Here is a 24,865-nt window from a genome sequence, read left to right on the forward strand (position 1 = left end):
CCTCAGTAAGATAACGGGTTACGTGTTCGACGGTAGATTCACTGGTGTCACTAGTGAATTTTGGGAATTTTGGGACTTTCTAGCCCCTGGGTAATTCTGTTTGTAAAATGTATTCTGATATGGGAGAAGTGTAGTTAGGTCTTCGAAGACCAACATTCACCCCATTTCGTGACATAATCCTTTCGATCATGGTGGCCACGTTATTCACTCCTAGAAATTCATTATGTCAAAAATACTGGACTACTTTGTCAGCATTTTAGTTCCGATCAGTGACTACAACCCTTTTGGGTTCTTCCTCCCTAGGTATAGCTTGTTGATTTCATTATGGTTCTACCCTTACTCCCTAATTATTTCGCCAATGTTTTGCAAGACAGGCTAGGTCTGATTGATTGTAGGATCCTATTCGAGTGCTCCTCCCATGTTTTCTCTTATCCAATCACAATTAGGCGGTTGAACTGTTTCTCTATGAGCCCCAAAGATATCTGCTATTCGTCCCATATGTGCAGCCATCTGTTGGTTCAACTGGGCATTCTGCAAGTTCGTCTGGGTTTCATTATGGATAAAAGGGTTGAATATTGTACTCATTTGTTGGGCAATAACCCCTACTATTTTATGGTTTCTCTCATCCATTTATTGCCTTAAAATTGGAGAAGAATTTGTGGTGAGCGAAGGCAACTAGTTAGCGAATCCTGGTGTTCAAATGTTTTTATTCGAATGATTAACACCATAACCTGATCCTTGTAAAGGTGAATATGTTGTCGCCAAAGGATTCATATATGTGGATGTAATGTTGTGTAAATCTGTCATAAAAGATGTTGGTATGCCATATGGTGGGGATCTCGGATTGGAATCGAAAATCCTAGTGTGAATGGCCTAGATACGTTGAATCCTTGGGGTTTAGGGGTCGAAGGTTTCCCCTGAATCGTTGCAGAGGAAACAACAGATGTCGTCGAAGGGATTGTCGTCGAAGGGATTGTCGTCGAGACTGTTGATGTGGGAATGGCCGTTGTACCCTGATTAACTAGTATGTCATCAGTTGTCGCAAAAACCGTGCTTCCTCTTATCCGAGGAGGAACTTGTTCTGCATTGTTGTTTAGAGGGTTAAACATTTTCCTATTGTATTTTCTCTTAGGTATTTGTTCACTGGTGTTGGCTAATTTTCCGCTGAAGGTGGAGAAAAACACAAGAAAGGGGGGATTGAATTGTGTTCTTTATCAATTAAAATTCCCTTTATTTTTCTTTAACGTCTTTTCTTTCCTTCATTTAATCATCTATTGGATTATGCTTTTGATGTTGCGGAAGCATGAGGATGTAGAACTACATTACCAATTAGATGTTCATTTTAACTTCTGTGTGTCATCAGAACTTCTGACTTGCTCATTACAGTTCTGAGGAGCTTTTGCGTGATTGTTCTAAGTTAAAACGAATAGTGCAGAAAGTAAAAAACACATTCATTTTTATCCTGTTTCACCTTTTGAATAAGGCTACCTCCAGCCCACCTTCTTCAGGTGATTTGCCTCTCAACAGAGGTCTTAATCCACTATAACCAATTCATAATTACAACTGCACGAACCTCCGTCGTGACTAAGAACCTGCACAACCAACTGTTGTGACTAACCCTGCACAAGCTACCCGCGGGTGACTAACCCCTAGATGATTGAACTGTTCAGTGATCCCAACTAGATATAACGTTCATCAATCTAGTAACCAGCACAACAATGCGTTGTGACTAACTCCCTGCACAACTACCTGCTATGAATGACTGCAATGGACTGTTGAGTGATCTCCACGTAATATAACATCCATTGACTCCTGGACTCCTGACCCTTACTTGGTCTCCAAGAGATTTCCACAATGACCTCAGCCAATTGTCTTCTTAAGCTTCTGACCGCAACTGGTAGCTTAAGGAATCTTTTAGAGATTTACGGACGTGCTTCTTATTCAAGCAGATGGTCTCCTATTTTCAATGCATATATATGTTTACGACTCACTGACTAAAAATCACTTCTGGAGTCTAAACAATCTATCAGAAGTTTCCTAAGATATAATACACTACGAGCAACAACTCCGTGTTTTACAATTAAATACAAGAATGACAAATAAACTTGTAGTCTTCTATATTTGAACTTCTGGATATATATAATTTTGTTTAGTATAATAAGCATTGTAATTGAGACGATAAGATGAACATAATAAAAGAGAGAACAATTTTAAACAAAAAGATATATTTCAATTATAGAAATGATAAATAAGAAACTGTTTATTAAATTTTAAAATTTGAAATAAGTGGAAATTTTTTAATAATTTTGATTTATATTTCCTTTTATTTTTTATCCAATATTTTTAAAAATGTTGAATCTTTTATCATTCTACATTCGAACGACTTAGATTCTATGTAATCAATCATCACAGTCAAAATTTCAATTATTTTATTTCATAATTCATTTATTTTTATTCTAATATTTTAAAAAATGTTAAATCTTCATCACTTGAAGAGTCAAAAATGTTAATTCTACTTTTGAATGACTAAGGCTCTATGCAACAAATTTGAAGAGTCAAATTTTTTAATATTTTTGTTGTATATTTTCTTATATTTTTTTTTATTTCAGTATTATTAAAAATGTTAAATCTTCATTATTTTATGAAACATAATGGCACTAGTTTGGAGATGGTCTTTCATCCAGAAAATTACGCGTTCAATTTGTAACTTTTATGAGTTTAGTAAAAATCTTTTGTTTTATTTTTCATAATTTCAATTGAAGTGTAATCATCTTTTGATAAAGCTTTGTCTCGTTTTTGTGGTAATTGGGATTAAGAACCCTCAGTTCTTCTATCAATCCATCATACTTAAAAAAAAACATAAAATCAACTCTATTTCGAATATCTTTGTTAAATATAGATTTTATGTGAACAAGAAGATTGATGAAATCACACAATTACAAAATTTATAATCCTTTCCTTGGATCAAATGATTTTATATGTTAAACAACCCTACAATACTTTCAATACATTCATTTATGGATTACTATATGTTGTCATTTTGATTGTGCATTATTATTATTATTATTATTATTATTATTATTATTATTATTATTATTATTATTATTATTATTATTATATAAAGTTTTCATATATATCTTAGATGAATATAGTTTAATTAAACAAAAAATAATGATAAGCAAGTTGTTTACCTTACCGCTTCGGAAAGTGTGCTAAATGGAATAATACAATACATTAAACAAAACAGAAACTTAAGAAAGAATAAATTTAGAGAACATTCTTTGAAACTCCTTAAAACACAAAAAGTTTTAAATATTTTTATCACAATATACGCTTTATACACACTATAAATAAGTAAAAAAAATGTTTTACTTATTACATCCAACAAAATAATTTTAAAAATGGCTAAAACCCTAAAGTTTGCGTACAATATGATTTTATTTCTTTTTCTATTTGATGACAGTGTAAAACTATTTTACACTGTCAGTGTCAGTGCATTATCTTTTAACTCTATTATTAATTAATAATAATAATAATAATAATAATAATAATAATAATAATATGATGTTAAAGGTAGTGCATTGACAGTGTAAAAAAGTTTTACACTGTCATCCAATAGAAACAAATCATTTTGCCATGTCATATAAATTTTTTTAAAATTACAGTCTGACTTGTCCTGATTCATGGTCGTGATTGGTTGACAGTGTAAAAAAAATTTACATTTTCAGTGCATCACCCATCACTACAACGAATAAGGGCTTTAAAAGCGCTTATTTTGGGCTATTACAGCGCTTTAAAGCGCTGGCAAAGCCAGCGCTGCCGTAGGTAACAAAAGCGCTTTTGAAAGCGCTCTGGTATGTCCCCCTATAAGAGCGCTTTTTCCAGAAAAGCGCTCTGGTAGACCCCCCTATAAGAGCGCTTTTCTGAAAAAAGCGCTCTGATAGCCCCCCCTATAAGAGCGCTTTTCCAAAAGCGTTTTCGTAGGTTGCATTTTTTTTTATGTTTTTTTTAATCTTTGGCAGCGCTTTTTGTAATAAAGCGCTTTAGTATTTTGACATATCTCAAATTCTCACTAATATTTTGAGAAAAACATTTAGTATATTAAACAAATAAAAATTTTAAAAAAAAATACATTTAATATGAAACATTTTATGAATTAGTATTGCATATATTTATTATCAAAATACAAATAAAACATCACTAATTTTATAAGTGCTCTAGAAGCAAAGTTTACAATCAAATTCTCAAAACACAAAATACAATACAAAATATATATATATATATATATATATATATATATATATATATATATATATATATATATATATATATATATATATATATATATATATATATATATATATATATATATATATATACTAATTTGCTCCCTAATAAAACTAGTTCCCTCCAGTCGAACGTGACTCTCGATGGCCATAATTGACTTTCCAACAATGCCCAAATCAACTTCTAATTTATCTTCAATTGTCCATTGCATGTATACATATAAGAATAAGAAGAAAAAGAAATAAAGTTAATATAGGAGTATAATACATATTGACTAAATGACTTATAGATAAGTCACATAAATAAATTGTCGAGAAAAACATGAATAGGTTCAAAGGAAAGATATAGTTAGAACTCAGTATCAATAATAACTAAACTCAATTACTCACTTCACATTTTGAATCATTTCATCATTGAAACTTCATAAACTAGAGCATCGACCGTAATAGGGATTTAAAAATAGCAAGACCTCATGTTTAAAACTTCATGAAAATAGATCAACCATTGAATAATTACTTAATCACAGTTCACATTTGTCCATTGTTTAGTAAGTTCATCTTTAATCCCAATCATTTATAGATAGAAAACAATGCTCTTTGAATGTATTCACTAAATTTTTGAAACCAAATTCAAATAAGTGTATACCAATTCAATAAGTACAGCAGAAAAAATTTGGGCCAGTGTAAATTAAAATAGTGAATCACCAGACCAACAAAAATATCTCCAACCATAGATAAAACTGACAAGTTATTGCCTAGTTTCAAAATCCTCAATAACATGCAGTTGAAGAACACCCAAATATGCTAATATACATGTAGTGTGTGCATTTATACATCCATGTAGCAAGAGAGGAGATATATATATATATATATAGAGAGAGAGAGAGTGAGAGAGAACTCACGGGGTTTGCAAATCAATATTACTCGCTCCTGCAACTTCATGCGTAAGTGAATCAGCTTCACCCACCTGTCGCAGCCTCAAACATTCATTGTCAAAAGCATTGTCAAAACTCGCTCCTGCAACTTCCGGAGATAGTAAATCTGACTTATTCTTCATAAAGTGACTGTAGAGCTCAGTTTGTTGTATCAGAAAGGTAAGCCTTTGTTGCTGTCTCTTAGCTTCTCGAAGCTCCTGTTCACGTCTCAAAGCTTCAACTACTTCTTTCTCCTCTCTTTTTCTCACTTCGGCCTGTAACAAATGAGATTGTAAGTTAAAACAAATTCAAGCCAATTGTATAAGTGACTGTACACTCGTGCTGACATGTTCACATTCAAAAATAAATCTAAGAAGAAATTGAGATGCAAAAGTCTACCAAAAAAACTATCTTTTTCTGTCAGATATAATAGGGTGCAATATATATACTAAATAGAGCATAATTCTTCCAAACTGGGTCTCCAAAGTCAAATAAGCTGAGCATTTTATAAAACATAATTTCACTCATGAGAAAGTTTTGGATCAGTCATTTCCAGATAAATATAGATAACATATGCTTCCTATTCAAAAATTCCATTGATACAGAAGATTACAAATTACAAACAAAGTAAGACTAAGAACCTATGCATAAACAGAACGAACATAATATGAATTAGGAAGCAAATCAACAAAATCAATAAACTTCACAGAGGAATTAAAAGGTACCATCTCCTTATCTATTCGTTTCCAGAACAACAACATGTCTCTAGCTAGTTTCCAGGTGCGAATGCTAGCACCCCTATTCCATTTAAGTGATCTACTAATTTTCATTCTAACCTGAGGAAAAATTTATTGAAATAAGTTAAGCCAAAAGTACAAAACAAACACCATAAGCTTTGAATTATATAGAAAAAAAAAAGAATAATTCATTGTGTACTAGGGATAGCACATGCCTCTCTTTAACAGAACTCTGAGCACCTCTTAGCATCAATGAGTTGCTTTCGATGAAGAGTAGTAAAATTTCTATGATGCTTTGGTAAGTCTCTTCTTACAATGTTTACCCAAATCTTTCCAATTTTATCCATTTCCTCCTTCTTAATTGATGCAGGATCTTTCTTTACCTTTTGCTTCTTGGGTAAGATTCGCTCAATGATCTGAAACAGTTATAATTCAAAACTGAATATAAAGGAAAAAGGAAGATAAAGGATTCAGAGAGATCATCATAATCTCAACCGATACATACCTCGTAAGTGTCACCTTTTTCCAAAACCTTTACTTAATAAACCTGCAATACACCTCCCTCAGACAAAATAGACCGCTTTATGCTTCCAGCAGCCCCTTCTGGAATGGATGAATTGAGACCAATATCAGACACATTCAGACTGAGATTTTGAGGTGAATTTGAAGATGACATGGCCTTTATCCGTGCCTGAAGAGATTCGTATTGAGATAGGGGTTCACCCATGCCAGCTTGGTTTTTATTTCCTAACCTTTTGTCATAAGCCATCATTTGAGCCAACGACCCCAAATCCAAGGTACCCTTCAAGTAAAATTCATCCACATGGATATCCGAGAAACTTGAAGGGTTCAACGATGTAGCCATTCGAACTCCGTCACGGTGGTTCCGGTGACCATTCGAACTCCGTCACGGTGGTTCCAGTTCAATAGGTTATGTAACCTAATGGAAGAACCTCGACTGCTATCGAACCTAACCTGTTATCAAAATCAAAGAGAATATGCGGATGAGAGAGACATAGTGAGGTGAAATTGAAATTGAAATTTCACCACAAATAAAATAAAATATTAGGGTTTATAGTTTACTTACATATATGAATGTGTACCCACCAAATTTGCATTCGAATAGAAAAGAAGAGGATTGTTTATAGAAAAGAAGATGATTGTTGCGATGAAGAAGAAGATCGTTGCGACGGTGAAGGAATTGAAGTGTTTGAGTTCTGGGTTGGAAGGGTTTGAGTAGTGGGTTGCGAAGGTGAAGGAATGAAGGGCGGGGGAGAAGGAAACGAAGAAGAAAACCAAGATTTGAAGTCTGGGATGGGATGAACTTTTTGAAGAAAACCAAGATTTGAAGTCTGGGATGAGATGAACGAGTGGATATGGAAATTGTCTTCTAATTTCAATTTTAATTATTGTTTTTTAAAATAATTTAAATTAAAATAAAATCTAAACCCCTATAAGGACAGGGGTTCGATCCCTGTGTTGAATCTTTTTAATTTTAATTATAATATAAACCCCTATAGGCTTTGCCAGCGCTTTTAGAGAAAAGCGCTTTGTAAGGTGTGATGTGAGTATGGTTTTTAGCAGCGCTTTTCAAAAGCGCTGGCTTAAGGCCCCATATAGCAGCGCTTTATATAAAACGCTTTCAACAGTTCACTTGCGTTACCCCTTTAACAGCGCTTTTTTAAAAGCGCTTTCGTAGGACCCCCATATAGCAGCGCTTTTTTTTTTAGTTTTTTAGTTTTGTTTTTTGCGAAACATATAGCAGCGCTTCTTCCATAAAGCGCTGTCTTTGATGTGCTGCTAAAACACAATTTTAGCGTAGTGCATTTTCTCTAATAATATTAATAACCAAAAAATGGTACATACTTTTTAAATAAAATGTAAACAATATATATATATATATATATATATATATATATATATATATATATATATATATATATATATATATATATATATATATATATATATATATATATATATATATTTTGGGTTTAATGGATATGCACTGACAGTGTAAAACAGTTTTACACTGTCATTCAATAGAAAACAAACAATTTTCCATTTCATTAAATTTTTTTAAAGATAAAAGTTTGATGGAATTCGATATATGGTTGTGATTGATTGACAGTGTAATATATATATATATATATATATATATATATATATAAGTGTTTAAATATGTGGTAATTTATATGTGTAATTTATACAAATAATTGTCTATTAAATTGAAATTAACTATAATTTTAATTTGTAGTAAAATAATAATAGTTAATCTTACATTTGTTAATATAATACAATTCACATTAAAACATTAATTAATTAATTAATATAATAATACTAAATAATTAACGATTAAATATCATAATTAATTTTAAAAAAAATTAGACAAAAATTACTATAATTTTAAGAAAATAGTAAAATTCGCAGTAAAATCCGCAGGAAACTTTCCTGCGGAATTACCTGCGGAGTTTTTATAATAGTTTGGTTTTAATAAAATAGATATCCGCAGAAAAATTCGCAGGAAACTTTCCTGCGGATTTACCTGCGGTTATTGCTTTATAGTTTTGTTTCCTATTTGAAATGTACAAAGCGCAGAAAAATCCGCAGGTATTCCTGCGGAATTTTCTGCCAATTCTTGATTCGCAGGAAATTTTAGTTTATTTAAGAAAGTCCCAGCAAAATCTGCAGGTAAACCTGCGGAATATTTTTCGCAGGTAATTCCGCAGGTAATACGTGTATTTCTAGTAGTGAAGACTAAGGTTTACTTACCGAGGATGCCACTGAAAGCTAGAGGTAATTAATTTTTTTTCATCCTTTTCTCAATTTCCATCTATAGTTTGTAATTCACGTACAATATTTCATCTCAATTTAGTAATATTATTTTATTATGTTTTTTTCATTGCAACAGAAATGCTAAAGGAGTGTGAAAAGTCTGGGTGTCACTTAGATCCGTATGATAAGTACCGTTGCGTTATGAGAAATTGTAAATACCAACGATCATATGAACATGAATAAGTATTAAAATGAATGAATAACTGAATCAGAAGAGTACACGTAAGTTGTGCAAGGAGGAATAATTACCTAAACTAGCCAATAACCTATATATATATATATATATATATATATATATATATATATATATATATATATACCAGAAGTGTAATTCAGCGGAAGCAGGATCGGATTTTTATGTATTTTAAGGGAATTGGGTAGATAAGAGACAGAGTTTATAAAAACTTTGTTATATTATTGAAAATTGCGTGCTTACAAACGAAACGAAAATCCCTTTATATAGGGAAACAAAGGCTTACTATTCAAGCCGGTAAAAGCTACCTAATATAGCCGGTTACAAAAACATAGAAGAATTATTAATGCCGGGTACACATTGGGCCCCATCGTCACAATAATAATTCACAAAAAACAAACTATCTAACAAAAGCATAAAATTTTCTGTTGCTATTCCAAAAGATGCTTGCATTGTCCAACAAAATATGCTTGCATGGGCCTTCTTCCGAGATAAGATTCCTTCTTATCTTTGCTTTTGTCTTTAACATTGTTTTTTCCCATAAGATAAGATTCTCATCCTGACTTGGTTTTTGAAATGGCCGACAAGAAAAGATGCTTTCTTGTCCATTTCTCTATGTCTTGAGATTCTACTATCTCTTGGCTTTATCCTTTGCCTTTTGAGCCATAGATTGAATCATGGCATCCCAAAAATCTTCCGCAGTAGGATCCCATAGAAGAGCTAGTCTTCATAGATGAATTTTCATCTTTTGATGTTTTTGTTGGAAAAGTGGAGAAGAATTGATTCTTCATATAATCCAACGTTCTAACCATAATTTCTTCTTCTGTTTCATTTGGATATTTTCTTTGGAAGAAGTTCTTCAGGTTTCCCATGGACATTTGTTGGGAATTTTGCTCTTTGGCTTTATTATTTTGATCTTCAGCTATGGCTGCTTGAATCATAATAATTTTATTGTGGATCTATTCAGAACTCATCTTGTTCCACCATTTATAAAAGAAATTTCTTTCTAAAATGGGAATATTGAATTTATCTTGAGACATGGTGATAGACCATCTCCATATCCAAGGAATCTGAAATTTGGCAAAGAATAAAAACGGACATTGTCCTGTGATTAAATTTTCAGATAAAATATTTATGATAAGTGGACTATTATCACACCAGGGGTTGTACAAGTCAAGTAATTCTTTGGGTAAAATTTCCAAAGACGGACCAAATTTTGTCCACCATTCATAAAACCAATTCGGTACTGGTCTATTAATCAATTCTGGATTAATAGAGAAGAACCAAGAATGCTTATTTTTAGGATTTTGGTAATAAAAAGCTTGAGTAAAAGCTTGGACATAGTCCCAATAATTAAAGTAAATATACTTTCCTTCAGCAATTCTTATTGCTTTTTCACCATTTGGGTTGAGACCCCATTCTCTTGGTAACAAGATTTTATTAATATGGCATTTACTGAAGTTTATAAAACTTTCAGGATTATTGTTTTGGTAGTGATGAGTAATTGTTACCGATTCGGTAACAGTCAAAAGAATTTCTAGGTGAGGCCTAGATTTTCCATGAAGACCTGGATATCCTCTTGATTCGAGGTATCTTGTTTTGATAGACCATCCATCATTTGGATTTATCTTAATATCTTCCTCATCAACATACATAATTTTTTCAGTTACTGGATTTTCAAAATAATCCAGTTGTTCTTGAGGTGGGTTATTAACCGCAACTTCCTTGTAGGAAGTATTTTTATTAGATGAGGAAGCAATATCTTCCTTTTTTGATGAAGATGCAGGCAATTGCTGCATTTTTCTTCCTTTGTGAACTGTAGTCCAATCCCCTATTAGAGGAATGTTCGATTCAGGTTGGGGTAACATATTGTTACTCCCTCTTCCACCACGGCCATAGCCGCGGCCTCTTCCCCTATATGGGGTCATCATTTTTTCCCTGCAAAAATTCACGAGTTAGGTAGTCAGCAAGTGAATTATTTTCACCTTTAATATGTTGAATATCAAACTCAAACATAGATAATTGAGATTGCCAGCTAGCAAAAATTTGCTTAGCAACAAGATTTTTAACATCTTTTTCAATAATTGATTTAGCTGAGCTGCAATCAATTTTTAATAAGAATTTCTTATTAAGAAGATCATCTTGAAATTTTGAAATACATTTTATAATAGAAAGCATTTCTTTTTTAATAGTAGAATATTTAGATTGAGTAGGATTCCATTTTCCAGAAGTAAATCTAACTAGTACTTCTTTTGATGTATCAGGTATAACCTGTTTAAGGATTCCTCCATAGCCTAAGTCTGAAGCGTCAGTTTCAACAATTTTGAAATACTTAGGATTAGCAAGAGATAAACAAGGCAAACATTTGACCTTATTTTTTATTCTTTGGACTGCCTGAGAATGTTCATTAGTCCAAGGGCCAGGATGTTTTCTAAGCCTAGCATGTAATATGGCAGTATCTTTAGCAAGATTTTCATAATAATCTGCTATATAATTAAGACTACCAAGGAATCTTTGTAATTGTTTCTTATCTTTAATGATATTGAGAAATTTTGAAGCAAATTCAATACTTCTTTGTATAGGAACTATTGTTCCTTGGTCGATTTCATGACCCAAAAATCTAACTTTAGTTTGAAAAATTTTCATTTTAGGAGCAGATATAACTAATCCATTATGTTTGATTAATCCTTTAAATATTTTCAAATGTTTAATATGTTGATCTATAGTTTTAGAAAAAACTAAAACTTCATCAATATAAACAATTATAAATTCTATATAAGGATTAAAAATATCATTCATAATATTCTGAAATTCAGAAGGGGCATTTTTAAGGCCAAACGGAAGGACATTCCATTCATAATGTCCAAAGGGTACGGTAAAGGCAGTTTTATACTTATCAGATTCATTAATTTGAATTTGCCAATAACCAGATTTCATATCAAACTTAGAGAAGATTAAAGCATTGTTTAATCTATCTAAAAGGTCTTTTTTATTAGGAATAGGATACCTAATCCATCTTAACACCTTATTAAGGGGTTTGTAATTAATAACAAGTCTAGGGACCCCACGTTCCTTTTCTGCAGCATTGTTAACATAAAAAGCTGTGCAACTCCAAGGAGATTTGGATTTTCTTAATAACTTTTTCTCTAAAAGAGATTCTATCTCCTTTTTGCATAGCTCCAAATACTCATGGTTCATTTGAGCTGGCCTAGCTTTGGTGGGAATCTGACTTTCGTTAAAGTCATCAAGATAAGGTAAAGAAATAACATGTTTCTTTCTATCCCAAAAAGCATTTGGTAAATCATTACATACTTCATTTTTAAACTGTTGCTCAATCAATTTGATTTGTTCTTTAATCTCATTTTTATTAAGTTGTTCATTAATATTTAATAAACTAATTTCTTCTCTAAGAAAACTTAATTGTTTTTCTTTATTTAAAAGAATACTTTTAACTTCATTAAGCATTTTAATATGAGGGTCAGTAATAAATTCAAAAGTGACCGTCTTACCATTAATCATGGTAGTGATGCCTTTAGTGTCCACATTAATTAAAGGCATAATACTATTTAAAAACGGAGTTCCCAGAATAACTCTATGAGTCATATTTTTTACTAGGATAAAATGGGTAGGTAAGCAAATATCTTGATTACAGACATATGTATTTGGTAATTTATAATTTACCGTTAATTTGTCACCACTAGCTTGGGCAAGGGTTTGAGTGGTTTTGGTATAATATCTGGTAGGGACAATTCCTTCCTGAAGACAATTAAGGTCAGCGCCACTATCAATGAGGGCAACTTCATTTTCTAAAATAAATGTTCTATAAATAACTAAAGTTATTTTAACAAACCATTTTTGAGAAAGTACTCTATCAATAAGAGTAAGAAACCTATCATTTGTAGTAGGACTGCTAGTAGAAGATATTTCTTCAACTTTAAGGTTACCTGTTTCAAGTAAGGAAACCCTTTGAGATAATTTTTGATTATCCTTCTTTATCTGAGTAATTTCAGATTTCAAAAGATTAATTTCTCTATGTAAATCAGAGAGGGAAACAGGAGTTTCACGAACATTGGATTGGTGAAACCTGGATAAAACCTCACTTAATTGGTAAGGGGCTTCAATAATGATAGGAGATTCTTTTTTAGAATTTTCTTGAATTAAAACTTCAAACATTTTTCTTTTAAGCTTATTGTCAGAGATAGATTCAATAGCTTTTATGGCTTCATCTTGTTCTGTAGTAAGAACATTAAGACCATTCATGTCAACAATAGACTTCCAGTAATCAATTTGATTACATTGACAATTATTATTGCCAGAATCATCAGAGGAATAATCTGATGATGATTCATAAATCATGTTAATATCTTCATTAGAAGAATTAGTCTCTGATTCAGACTTAATTAAGCAAACTTTCTCAAGTTGAAAACGTAATTGCTCATCCTCAATTTCATTGAGAGCCTTTTTTGTCCAACATTGGTTTGCATAATGACCAGCTTTACCACATTTGTGGCAAGATACATCAAGCATCTTAGCTTTTCTTTTGCCTTTATGATTAAGAGGCTTATCTTTTGGTCTACTTTTATTAAAGTGACTCCTTCTCTTATTCTTTCTATAAGAATTTTTATAACTATCCTTATTTTGATGAGATTTATTCCTGAATGTTTAGCCTTTCCTTTTCTTATTATCTGAAGATTTTCCAAGATCAAAGGCAAATTGATCACAAAATTCACCCATTTGGTGTTTTTCAGAAAGTTTATGTTTCTTAAGCTGATTTCTAAGCTTAATATCGTTACATAAGGTTAATCCTTCATTAACACAAGTGCTAATAATTTGACCATAAGTAAGATCATGGTAATTAATATTTATCCCATCATTTTTATTTCTTAAAGAATTTCTCACTTTTTCAGAGAAGAAATGGGGTAATCCATCAATAAATTTGGCTTTCCAGTGAATCGAATTAGGAGTTTTTAATTGGTAAACTCTAGACAAAAAGGTATCTTTATACCATCTAAAATGTGTAAGAGAATGACATCTTAGATTTTGAAGTAAAGTTTGAAGTTTCTCTCCAATAGGGACATTGTTTCCAACAAAATGTTGAAGGATAGAGAGACACAGTGTATAAACCGCATCTTCTTCACCTGTGGTGGCAATACTACTTTCTCCGGTTCCGGGATTTTCAGACTTAACTAATTTCTTATGGTTAAGAATATCTTTTTTCTGACTTTCAGTGATATAATTATCCCACCAGCCTCTTAATTGACCAACAAATCCAGTTGATATGAAAGAGGCAATTTCGCTGTCAGAATTTCCGTGCTGTTTACAAACAGTTGAATACATAATTATTCTATGTATTGTATCAACTATTTGCTTGTCATTTAAACCATCAATATTCCATTCATAAATGGCTTTTCCAGAATATGAATTCTGGTAGGGTTCAGGTTCCTCAAAAAGTACGTCTTGAGGAGAGGGACGTTTATAATAATATTTTTCTAAGGGTTTAGAGCTATAAACAGGGTTTATCTCATTAGTATCTTGATTATTAATGTCTAAATCGGCAAACATATTTGCTAAATCATTAATGTCTTCTTCATTAGAAGAGTCTTGGTTAGTCATAACCGTTAAATGTAAATCTTTAAGCTTTTTCTCAAGAATGCGAACAAACTCATTACCATTTGTTTCCATTTTAAATCCTTCTATTGGAATAGGGGGTTGAATTATAGGAACATCTAAAATTTCAGATGTAGAAGTTTGTTCTGAAGTATTAGGTTTATTAATAAGGTCAATAATAATTTTTTGACGTGCTATTTGTTTATTTAAAAGGTCTTTAATGGATAAAAGTTCTATTTCTAGAGAAATAAATTGTTCTCCTAGACAAACAAGGTAGGCATTAGTATAATTATTGGATCTAATTATGGAATTTAACTCTTTTAGAGTAATCTGATTTTGTTCAACCCTTTGTAGTTGAAGGGTAAGATAAGGTGTAGCTTCAGTATGAGAACCCAAACTTATTGTTTGTTCTGGGGGAAAAGGAGATTCCATTTTTTCTCCTTGGATACTTTCCCAAGGTTTTTGAAGAACTAGAAGTTCGTCTTTTTTCATAAAAACCAATTCTTCTTTTTGTTTAGTTATATAGTAACTAATAAACCATTTAACAAAGGGAATGAAATCTTGGTTTATAGACATTTGAGTATAGTACTCTTCTTTAAAACTTGCTAACATAGGAGCCGAAAAAGTTTTAAAAAACCATTCTCTAAATTGGGTGTATCTAGCATGCTGAAACTCGTCATTGACAAGGTTTCTTAGATTACTACCTGGAGAATAATCTAACATTATAACGGGAAGTCCATATCTGAGGGAGTAGGTGATTCTACTCTAGGAGGATTTGGTTTTTGATATATACCATGAGGAATTTTGTTTTCACTGAGTCTTATATTTTCAACGACTTCTATTTCTTCTCTTAATTGAGAAGTTGAAGGTCTAGCTAATTGACTGGGAGCAGAATAAAATTCATTTATAGAATTCACAGAATGTCTTCCAGACATGGATCTAGGTATTCTAATAATTCTTTTAGAGTTAAAATTTATCTCTAGATCTCCATCACTTAATTGGATTATTTGATCAACATTCTTATTAAGGATAGGTTCCGGTTCAATGGCCTGAGGGAGGTTTCAGGTTTCTGGAAAATTAATTTCATCCCATTTAAGCAACCTATTAGTTGCAACATTAGAGGTAAGTAAATTTGTTTGAACTAAAGTAGTAGTTCCAGGAAACGATATTTGTCTAGCTTTAGGGTTTAATGTGGTAAGGACTTTGTAATAAACCCTATAACATATAGCCATAATTTCACTACCAGGTTTGAAATTGTAACCATTAGTATGAATAGTTAATTGGAGAGCGTCTAATAAATTTTTATCAGACATGGATAAGCTTATGTTGGGAGAGACATCAAAATAGACTGGTCCATGACACAGACTCGTTTCAATTAAAGCAGCTAAAGATTGTTTAAAATCTTTACATCTACCATCCCTAATATATCCCAGGATGCTAGTATTTAATCCTAGCAAGGTTAAAGGTTTAACAGCAACTTGTATTAAACAACCATGGATATAATTATAATTTTTAAAAGGAAGTAAATCCTTTTTTGTTAAAAGTTTGATTGTCTGAGTACTTTCAGAAATTTGAATAGTTTGTTCTAAACTTTTTACAGCAAAACGAGATAATATATCTATTTTGCCAAATTTATAAATTTGATTTGAAGGTACTGATGCAATTGTCCATTTATTAAGTTTATCCAAATTTTTTGGATATTCCACAAGTTCTTCATGTTTAATCAAATTATTTTGATGATTATCATCATCAGAATCCAAAAATATGGCTGGCTAAGGATGTTGTGGACGATTAGATACCTTAGGTAAAACTAAGTAGGTAAATATAACTCTTGTTCTTAGTACAAATATATCTAGGCAACAAATGATAAGTCATCTTTGCAAACAAAAAACATTGTTTAACTATCAACCCGAAGGGATAGAAGGATTTCTCCCAAATCAAAGATGTCCAATGTTTTTCAGCAAAATTTTCTTTTTAAAATCATCTTAACACTCCCTTTCCTGGGAAAAAACGATGAATATAAGAAAACACTAAAAAAACATTTTCAGTTTTGAAAAAACCCTTACAACTTGTTGCCAAAATACAAATTTACTAATAACAAGCGAAAAACTTACATACTTAGTTTCTTCTTAGTTACCTAACCTTCCCCAACAAAATTTTTAGCCACTAATTTTCATTGGCAAAAGTTGAATTTAGAAATATACCTTAAGTTGTAACCAGGCTCTAATACAAGAAGTGTAATTCAGCGGAAGCAGGATCGGATTTTTATGTATTTTAAGGGAATTGGGTAGATAAGAGACAGAGTTTATAAAAACTTTGTTATATTATTGAAAATTGCGTGCTTACAAACGAAACGAAAATCCCTTTATATAGGGAAACAAAGGCTTACTATTCAAGCCGGTAAAAGCTACCTAATATAGCCGGTTACAAAAACATAGAAGAATTATTAATGCCGGGTACACATTGGGCCCCATCGTCACAATAATAATTCACAAAAAACAAACTATCTAACAAAAGCAGAAAATTTTCTGTTGCTATTCCAAAAGATGCTTGCATTGTCCAACAAAATATGCTTGCATGGGCCTTCTTCCGAGATAAGATTCCTTCTTATCTTTGCTTTTGTCTTTAACATTGTTTTTTCCCATAAGATAAGATTCTCATCCTGACTTGGTTTTTGAAATGGCCGACAAGAAAAGATGCTTTCTTGTCCATTTCTCTATGTCTTGAGATTCTACTATCTCTTGGCTTTATCCTTTGCCTTTTGAGCCATAGATTGAATCATGGCATCCCAAAAATCTTCCGCAGTAGGGTCCTCTGCTTGAGTTTCTCCTGCCAAACAATCAAAATTATTGGAATCCATTGATCCCATAGAAGAGCTAGTCTTCATAGATGAATTTTCATCTTTTGATGTTTTTGTTGGAAAAGTGGAGAAGAATTGATTCTTCATATAATCCAACGTTCTAACCATAATTTCTTCTTCTGTTTCATTTGGATATTTTCTTTGGAAGAAGTTCTTCAGGTTTCCCATGGAAATTTGTTGGGAATTTTGCTCTTTGGCTTTATTATTTTGATCTTCAGCTATGGCTGCTTGAATCATAATAATTTTATTTTGGATCTCTTCGGAACTCATCTTGTTCCACCATTTATAAAAGAAATTTCTTTCTAAAATGGGAATATTGAATTTATCTTGAGACATGGTGATAGACCATCTCCATATCCAAGGAATCTGAAATTTGGCAAAGAATAAAAACAGACATTGTCCTGTGATTAAATTTTCAGATAAAATATTTATGATAAGTGGGCTATTATCACACCAGGGGTTGTACAAGTCAAGTAATTCTTTGGGTAAAATTTCCAAAGACGGACCAAATTTTGTCCACCATTCATAAAACCAATTCGGTACTGGTCTATTAATCAATTCTGGATTAATAGAGAAGAACCAAGAATGCTTATTTTTAGGATTTTGGTAATAAAAAGCTTGAGTAAAAGCTTGGACATAGTCCCAATAATTAAAGTAAATATACTTTCCTTCAGCAATTCTTATTGCTTTTTCACCATTTGGGTTGAGACCCCATTCTCTTGGTAACAAGATTTTATTAATATGGCATTTACTGAAGTTTATAAAACTTTCAGGATTATTGTTTTGGTAGTGATGAGTAATTGTTACCGATTCGATAACAGTCAAAAGAATTTCTAGGTGAGGCCTAGATTTTCCATGAAGACCTGGATATCCTCTTGATTCGAGGTATCTTGTTTTGATAGACCATCCATCATTTGGATTTATCTTAATATCTTCCTCATCAACATACATAATTTTTTCAGTTACTGGATTTTCAAAATAATCCAGTTGTTCTTGAGGTGGGTTATTAACCGCAACTTCCTTGTAGGAAGTATTTTTATTAGATGAGGAAGCAATATCTTCCTTTTTTGATGAAGATGCAGGCAATTGCTGCATTTTTCTTCCTTTGTGAACTGTAGTCCGATCCCCTATTAGAGGAATGTTCGATTCAGGTTGGGGTAACATATTGTTACTCCCTCTTCCACCACGGCCATAGCCGCGGCCTCTTCCCCTATATGGGGTCATCATTTTTTCCCTGCAAAAATTCACGAGTTAGGTAGTCAGCAAGTGAATTATTTTCACCTTTAATATGTTGAATATCAAACTCAAACATAGATAATTGAGATTGCCAGCTAGCAAAAATTTGCTTAGCAACAAGATTTTTAACATCTTTTTCAATAATTGATTTAGCTGAGCTGCAATCAATTTTTAATAAGAATTTCTTATTAAGAAGATCATCTTGAAATTTTGAAATACATTTTATAATAGAAAGCATTTCTTTCTTAATAGTAGAATATTTAGATTGAGTAGGATTCCATTTTCCAGAAGTAAATCTAACTAGTACTTCTTTTGATGTATCAGGTATAACCTGTTTAAGGATTCCTCCATAGCCTAAGTCTGAAGCGTCAGTTTCAACAATTTTGAAATACTTAGGATTAGCAAGAGATAAACAAGGCAAACATTTGACCTTATTTTTTATTCTTTGGACTGCTTGAGAATGTTCATTAGTCCAAGAGCCAGAATTTTTTCTAAGCCTAGCATGTAATATGGCAGTATCTTTAGCAAGATTTTCATAATAATCTGCTATATAATTAAGACTACCAAGGAATCTTTGTAATTGTTTCTTATCTGTAATGATATTGGGAAATTTTGAAGCAAATTCAATACTTCTTTGTATAGGAACTATTGTTCCTTGGTCGATTTCATGACCCAAAAATCTAACTTTAGTTTGAAAATTTTCATTTTAGGAGCAGATATAACTAATCCATTATGTTTGATTAATCCTTTAAATATTTTCAAATGTTTAATATGTTGATCTATAGTTTTAGAAAAAACTAAAACATCATCAATATAAACAATTATAAATTCTGTATAAGGATTAAAAATATCATTCATAATATTCTGAAATTCAGAAGGGGCATTTTTAAGGCCAAACGGAAGGACATTCCATTCATAATGTCCAAAGGGTACGGTAAAGGCAGTTTTATACTTATCAGATTCATTAATCTGAATTTGCCAATAACCAGATTTCATATCAAACTTAGAGAAGATTAAAGCATTGTTTAATCTATCTAAAAGGTCTTTTTATTAGGAATAGGATACCTAATCCATCTTAACACCTTATTAAGGGGTTTGTAATTAATAACAAGTCTAGGGACCCCACGTTCCTTTTCTGCAGCATTGTTAACATAAAAAGCTGTGCAACTCCAAGGAAATTTGGATTTTCTTATTAACTTTTTCTCTAAAAGAGATTCTATCTCCTTTTTGCATAGCTCCAAATACTCATGGTTCATTTGAGCTGGCCTAGCTTTGGTGGGAATCTGACTTTCGTTAAAGTCATCAGGATAAGGTAAAGAAATAACATGTTTCTTTCTATCCCAAAAAGCATTTGGTAAATGGTTACATACTTCATTTTTAAACTGTTGCTCAATCAATTTGATTTGTTCTTTAATCTCATTTTTATTAAGTTGTTCATTAATATTTAATAAACTAATTTCTTCTCTAAGAAAACTTAATTGTTTTTCTTTATTTAAAAGAATACTTTTAACTTCATTAAGCATTTTAATATGAGGGTCAGTAATAAATTCAAAAGTGACCGTCTTACCATTAATCATGGTAGTGATGCCTTTAGTGTCCACATTAATTAAAGGCATAATACTATTTAAAAACGGAGTTCCCAGAATAACTCTATGAGTCATATTTTTTACTAGGATAAAATGGGTAGGTAAGCAAATATCTTGATTACAGACATATGTATTTGGTAATTTATAATTTACCGTTAATTTGTCACCACTAGCTTGGGCAAGGGTTTGAGTGGTTTTGGTATAATATCTGGTAGGGACAATTCCTTCCTGAAGACAATTAAGGTCAGCGCCACTATCAATGAGGGCAACTTCATTTTCTAAAATAAATGTTCTATTAATAACTAAAGTTATTTTAACAAACCATTTTTGAGAAATTACTCTATCAATAAGAGTAAGAAACCTATCATTTGTAGTAGGACTGCTAGTAGAAGATATTTCTTCAACTTTAAGGTTACCTGTTTCAAGTAAGGAAACCCTTTGAGATAATTTTTGATTATCCTTCTTTATCTGAGTAATTTCAGATTTCAAAAGATTAATCTCTCTATGTAAATCAGAGAGGGAAACAGGAGTTTCACGAACATTGGATTGGTGAAACCTGGATAAAACCTCACTTAATTGGTAAGGGGCTTCAATAATGATAGGAGATTCTTTTTTAGAATTTTCTTGAATTAAAACTTCAAGCATTTTTCTTTTAAGCTTATTGTCAGAGATAGATTCAATAGCTTTTATGGCTTCATCTTGTTCTGTAGTAAGAACATTAAGACCATTCATGTCAACAATAGACTTCCAGTAATCAATTTGATTACATTGACAATTATTATTGCCAGAATCATCAGAGGAATAATCTGATGATGATTCATAAATCATGTTAATATCTTCATTAGAAGAATTAGTCTCTGATTCAGACTTAATTAAGCAAACTTTCTCAAGTTGAAAACGTAATTGCTCATCCTCAATTTCATTGAGAGCCTTTTTTGTCCAACATTGGTTTGCATAATGACCAGCTTTACCACATTTGTGGCAAGATACATCAAGCATCTTAGCTTTTCTTTTGCCTTTATGATTAAGAGGCTTATCTTTTGGTCTACTTTTATTAAAGTGACTCCTTCTCTTATTCTTTCTATAAGAATTTTTATAACTATCCTTATTTTGATGAGATTTATTCCTGAATGTTTTGCCTTTCCTTTTCTTATTATCTGAAGATTTTCCAAGATCAAAGGCAAATTGATCACAAAATTCACCCATTTGGTGTTTTTCAGAAAGTTTATGTTTCTTAAGCTGATTTCTAAGCTTAATATCGTTACATAAGGTTAATCCTTCATTAACACAAGTGCTAATAATTTGACCATAAGTAAGATCATGGTAATTAATATTTATCCCATCATTTTTATTTCTTAAAGAATTTCTCACTTTTTCAGAGAAGAAATGGGGTAATCCATCAATAAATTTGGCTTTCCAGTGAATCGAATTAGGAGTTTTTAATTGGTAAACTCTAGACAAAAAGGTATCTTTATACCATCTAAAATGTGTAAGAGAATGACATCTTAGATTTTGAAGTAAAGTTTGAAGTTTCTCTCCAATAGGGACATTGTTTCCAACAAAATGTTGAAGGATAGAGAGACACAGTGTATAAACCGCATCTTCTTCACCTGTGGTGGCAATACTACTTTCTCCGGTTCCGGGATTTTCAGACTTAACTAATTTCTTATGGTTAAGAATATCTTTTTTCTGACTTTCAGTGATATAATTATCCCACCAGCCTCTTAATTGACCAACAAATCCAGTTGATATGAAAGAGGCAATTTCGCTGTCAGAATTTCCGTGCTGTTTACAAACAGTTGAATACATAATTATTCTATGTATTGTATCAACTATTTGCTTGTCATTTAAACCATCAATATTCCATTCATAAATGGCTTTTCCAGAATATGAATTCTGGTAGGGTTCAGGTTCCTCAAAAAGTACGTCTTGAGGAGAGGGACGTTTATAATAATATTTTTCTAAGGGTTTAGAGCTATAAACAGGGTTTATCTCATTAGTATCTTGATTATTAATGTCTAAATCGGCAAACATATTTGCTAAATCATTAATGTCTTCTTCATTAGAAGAGTCTTGGTTAGTCATAACCGTTAAATGTAAATCTTTAAGCTTTTTCTCAAGAATGCGAACAAACTCATTACCATTTTTTTCCATTTTAAATCCTTCTATTGGAATAGGGGGTTGAATTATAGGAACATCTAAAATTTCAGATGTAGAAGTTTGTTCTGAAGTATTAGGTTTATTAATAAGGTCAATAATAATTTTTTGACGTGCTATTTGTTTATTTAAAAGGTCTTTAATGGATAAAAGTTCTTTTTCCAGAGAAATAAATTGTTCTCCTAGACAAACAAGGTAGGCATTAGTATAATTATTGGATCTAATTATGGAATTTAACTCTTTTAGAGTAATCTGATTTTGTTCAACCCTTTGTAGTTGAAGGGTAAGATAAGGTGTAGCTTCAGTATGAGAACCCAAACTTATTGTTTGTTCTGGGGGGAAAAGGAGATTCCATTTTTTCTCCTTGGATACTTTCCCATGGTTTTTGAAGAACTAGAAGTTCGTCTTTTTTCATAAAAACCAATTCTTCTTTTTGTTAGTTATATAGTAACTAATAAACCATTTAACAAAGGGAATGAAATCTTGGTTTATAGACATTTGAGTATAGTACTCTTCTTTAAAACTTGCTAACATAGGAGCCGAAAAAGTTTTAAAAAACCATTCTCTAAATTGGGTGTATCTAGCATGCTGAAACTCGTCATTGACAAGGTTTCTTAGATTACTACCTGGAGAATAATCTAACATTATAACGGGAAGTCCATATCTGAGGGAGTAGGTGATTCTACTCTAGGAGGATTTGGTTTTTGATATATACCATTAGCAAATTTGTTTGAACTAAAGTAGTAGTTCCAGGAAACGATATTTGTCTAGCTTTAGGGTTTAATGTGGTAAGGACTTTGTAATAAACCCTATAACATATAGCCATAATTTCACTACCAGGTTTGAAATTGTAACCATTAGTATGAATAGTTAATTGGAGAGCGTCTAATAAATTTTTATCAGACATGGATAAGCTTATGTTAGGAGAGACATCAAAATAGACTGGTCCATGACACAGACTCGTTTCAATTAAAGCAGCTAAAGATTGTTTAAAATCTTTACATCTACCATCCCTAATATATCCCAGGATGCTAGTATTTAATCCTAGCAAGGTTAAAGGTTTAACAGCAACTTGTATTAAACCAACATGGATATAATTATAATTTTTAAAAGGAAGTAAATCCTTTTTTGTTAAAAGTTTGATTGTATGAGTACTTTCAGAAATTTGAATAGTTTGTTCTAAACTTTTTACAGCAAAACGAGATAATATATCTATTTTGTCAAATTTATAAATTTGATTTGAAGGTACTGATGGAATTGTTCATTTATTAAGTTTATCCAAATTTTTTGGATATTCCACAAGTTCTTCATGTTTAATCAAATTATTTTGATGATTATCATCATCAGAATCCATAAATATGGCTGGCTAAGGATGTTGTGGACGATTAGATACCTTAGATAAAACTAAGTAGGTAAATATAACTCTTGTTCTTAGTACAAATATATCTAGGCAACAAATGATAAGTCATCTTTGCAAACAAAAAACATATATATATATATATATATATATATATATATATATATATATATATATAATATATATATATATATATATATATATATATATATATATATAATGGCACCCAGTAATTGTATTTTTTTTCTGTTATCTTACATATCTTGCAATCCCAACTTTGTAGTCTAAGATTCTAGTATTAAAATGAAATATATAAATAAAGAATATTATAATTAGATTGTTTTCTTCTCTCTTAACTTCGGATGTATTGCTATAAGTATTATTTAATTATATCACATTTTCTTTCCAACACATACAAACTAAAAGCTTTGAAATATAGTACATTTTTTTTAAATGTTAAGAAAAAATTATCTTCAATAATTGCAACATCTTTGTGGTTGTTTCTGTTCTTTGATTTTATAGAGTTAAATATGCATTTATGAACTATACTACATATTTCTTAATTATAGGCTATTGTAATATATCCTTCTAATTTTGTATATGAATGGCAATGAAATTTTTTTCTTTCTAGTAGCTTTATTTAGCTTTCTATTATCCTAACAAATTCTCAATCTTCGACAATTTTTATTTTGGAGTCAATTTATTCTTGCAATGGAAAATATCGTGACTTCTATTTTTTTAAAAATAAACATATATTCTCTTGTAGGATAGTTTTGTCATTTAGATATTATATAAACATACTTTCATTTTGCTTATCTAACATATTTAAGAGAATTCATGATATTTTTAACAAAAAACTGAAATTATTTACTCACTAGTATTAATGAGTTTTTTTTTTTAATTCTAGAACATAATTAATTTTTTAATCAATTTATAAATTTTAATATATTTTAAAAAATAATTTAGAAAAAAGTTGTTGTTTTACAAATGGTAACCATTGACAGAACCATTGACGGTCGGTGGTAACCATCGACGAAAGAATTTTTGGTCTTTTTTAATTTCAAAGTTAAAAAAGAGGTTGGAATGGTAAGTATCTT

The 24,865-nt window shown here is 31.2% G+C and overlaps 2 long non-coding RNA genes across 2 annotated transcripts; both read right to left on the reverse strand.

The window, feature by feature from the left end:
* Positions 1–4,386: 4,386 nt before the first annotated feature.
* LOC131657119 (uncharacterized) lies at positions 4,387–6,038 on the reverse strand. The gene is made up of 3 exons (XR_009300493.1): positions 5,926–6,038; positions 5,189–5,475; positions 4,387–4,479 (listed from the first exon to the last, which is right to left on the reverse strand). It is a non-coding gene; the product is annotated as an uncharacterized LOC131657119 (long non-coding RNA).
* A 116-nt stretch (positions 6,039–6,154) lies between these two features.
* On the reverse strand, positions 6,155–7,313 carry LOC131657118 (uncharacterized). Its single transcript, XR_009300492.1, has 3 exons — positions 7,025–7,313; positions 6,443–6,912; positions 6,155–6,353 (listed from the first exon to the last, which is right to left on the reverse strand). It is a non-coding gene; the product is annotated as an uncharacterized LOC131657118 (long non-coding RNA).
* Positions 7,314–24,865: the final 17,552 nt, after the last annotated feature.

Source organism: Vicia villosa, linkage group LG3, assembly GCF_029867415.1.
Source record: "Vicia villosa cultivar HV-30 ecotype Madison, WI linkage group LG3, Vvil1.0, whole genome shotgun sequence".
Lineage (NCBI taxonomy): Eukaryota > Viridiplantae > Streptophyta > Magnoliopsida > Fabales > Fabaceae > Vicia > Vicia villosa.